General features: G+C 57.1%; 1 long non-coding RNA gene across 1 annotated transcript; it reads right to left on the reverse strand.

The window, feature by feature from the left end:
• Window positions 709-2,410, reverse strand: LOC108637011. The gene is made up of 2 exons (XR_001918743.1): window positions 1,793-2,410; window positions 709-1,709 (listed from the first exon to the last, which is right to left on the reverse strand). It is a non-coding gene; the product is annotated as an uncharacterized LOC108637011 (long non-coding RNA).

Here is a 2,776-nt window from a genome sequence, read left to right on the forward strand (position 1 = left end):
CACAGAAAGTGCTCAGTGGGACAATGTTCCAAGTTGTTCGAGGTGGCCACCAGCTCCACATCACCTGTTTGGATAGCTTTTCCTCTTTCCCATTTCACTCTTCCCATTTCCCCATTTTTGTCCCCTGTGGTTGCTCTCCACAATACCTGCATCTCATTCTTTTTTAAGGGTTTGATTTTTGGGGGTGGGGGGAAGGCCACTCTAAGATTCCTACATAAAATGTGGTATAGTAGAATTAGCACTGGACAAGGATCCAGAAAATCTGGGTTCCAGACCTAGCTTTCTCACTAATCTCAAATGAAGAGGAGTGTTTTTATTACTATTTTCAGATGTACATGTACTGACAGGAAAAGATCTCCAAGTCATTTGTTAACTGAGGGGGGAAAAAAAAGCAAGTCAAGAAAAATGCTTGCAACATGGTCTGACATACACAAGAAGGGCAGGCATGCGTATGTGCATGCTCAGTCGCTGAGCTGTGCCTGACTCTTTGGAACCCCAGAGTCTGTAGCCCTCCAGGCAACTCTGTCCATGGGATTTTCCAGTCAAGAATACTGGAACGAGTTGTCATTTCCTCCTCCTTCTTCCCAACCTCTGGATACAACCGGGGTCTCCTGTGCCTCCTGCATTGACAGGCGGATTCTTTATCACTGAGCCACCTGAGAAGCCCGGGCATGTGTACCATATACAGGTTAATAAACTTAGACAAAATGGTGGGGTATCACAGCTTACTATATATTTTTGTATGGCTTGAATTCTTTACAAGGAGACTGTATTTTGTGTAATTTAGAAACAGCAGCAACAACGAAAGTCCGCTTCCAAGGCCGTTGAGTCACGCTTGTGAAAGTGGAGAGCAGAAGTCAACGCTCCATGAACACAAGGTGAGAAAGAAGAGCTGTGCTCAGACGTGCGCGCTAGGGGATCGCGGATCGGGGACCAAGGCCAGGGGTCGAGAAACTGGACCCGCGGGAGGGCAGGCGGCTGGGTCTTTGTGGTCGCCAGGGGGCAGATGTGCGGAGTAACCCAAACCTACAACTACCCACTCTTCCCCGGACTTCGGGGGACTTCGCAGAAGTTATAAATTCCATCCCTTAGCTGCAGTTCAGACAGATCCGAGGGTTTTCAGAGTCGAGGGGAGCCCCCCCCTCCTCTGCCCCACGAGGAAAGCTTGGCGCTCTGAGCAGTCTGCAGGCTCGTTCATACCACTTTTACGCGCAACAACTCTTTTCTCCGCCCGCACCACACCTCCCGGCCCCCACCCGCAGAGGGGAAATTGAGTCACTGGAAGGCGAGGCCAGAGTCTCCAGGGGAATGTGCGCCAACGCCAGTCCTCAGGGCCTTCCAGATGCTGGGAGGAGGGGGAGGGACCTCAGGAAAATACACAGAGGGGGTGAGGGCGGGGGGAGCGGCTGGCTGGGCAGGAGCTGAGCCAGACACATGGAGAAACGCTGCCCAGGATCAAAGGAAATATGACATTTGAAAAGAATGCTAGCGCTGCGGAGCGGATCAGGGGGCGGGGGGCCGCGGGGTGCGTAGGCGGCGTGTCGGGGATGCAGAGCTAGAGCAGGGGCAGGGTCTCCGCCCCCGCCCGCCTTGCCTCGGCTTCCCACGGCCCTCGGTCAGCCTCTTGGGTGCGGGTTGGCAGTCCGTCTCAGGATGCTCCTCACTCTCTCTCTCCTTGGGTCTCTCCTTTCTTTATTTCCATGATGAAGCTGGAAGGGAAATGTAACCTGAGGCGACAAACCAAAGCGGGGAAAAAAAGAAAGGGAAAAAAAAAAAAATCAAACCAGGCCACCTCCCCGCTCGGCCTCGGAACATTCTTCTCTCCCCGCCGGCCTGGCTTCTTCTCCCCGCCCCTCCGGCGTCGCGGTCCTGGGCTCGCCGCCGGGGCAGCTCCGCACGTCACTGGGGTCCCCCGGGGCTGGGGGGTCCCCAGGGCGGGCCAGAGGGAGGGCGGGAGGGGAGGGGGGCGGGCAGTCGCCTCGGCCGCGGCGGAGCTCGGGCCGGCCGGGCCAGCCCTCCCCTGCGCCCCGGCCCCGCCGAGCCTGTTTCTCATTAGAGTAGCGGGCGCGGTCCCCGCCCGGCTCCCGAGTGTTTGTAAACGTCTGAGCGGAGGGCCGTCGCTTAACCCCTTCGGTGCGGGGCCCGGGCGCAGCTGCGGGCTGGGCCCTGAGCTGGAGGTCTTTAGACTAAAGGTAGCTGCGGCCTGCTGATAGGTTGGTAGCCTAAGGTCTGCGTAGGGGGAATGGTACCGACACCCATGCCCACACCCTAACCGACCGGCGTCTGAATAACTAATTTCGACTTAAATCCCTCTCGCACAACAGGACCCCACTATGCCTGTCCTTTCTAGGAACTCCAGTCCGAGTCTTTCTTCCTTCTCCCGCCCAGGTGACAGGTGTCCAACCCAGGGGCCCACCCGGTCTCGGGACTGCTGGACGCCGGTAAACCTGGCCAGGATTCTCAGGAGAGCTGGAGCGGGATGCCAGCGGATCCGAGTTTCATTCCCGACTAAGGTTCTAGGGAGGAAAGAGCCGGCTTCCCTTGGAGGCTAGTTAATGGCCCCTCTGGGTGGCTGGGACTAGGGCAGCAGTAAAGTCCGGCCTGGATTGTCTCCCATCAGGAGTCATGGACCTTTGAACAGTGCCTCAAGACCAATAACTCTTCTTCACTTTTGGGGGACGGGGAGAGATGGACCGGTGGAGGGGCTGGTTCGGCCAGGCAAAGGCTTCCTTACAGAAGGCTTAGGCGGGGCGGCCTCAGGCTAGAGTCTTTAAAG

This window comes from Capra hircus, chromosome 10 (assembly GCF_001704415.2).
Source record: "Capra hircus breed San Clemente chromosome 10, ASM170441v1, whole genome shotgun sequence".
Lineage (NCBI taxonomy): Eukaryota > Metazoa > Chordata > Mammalia > Artiodactyla > Bovidae > Capra > Capra hircus.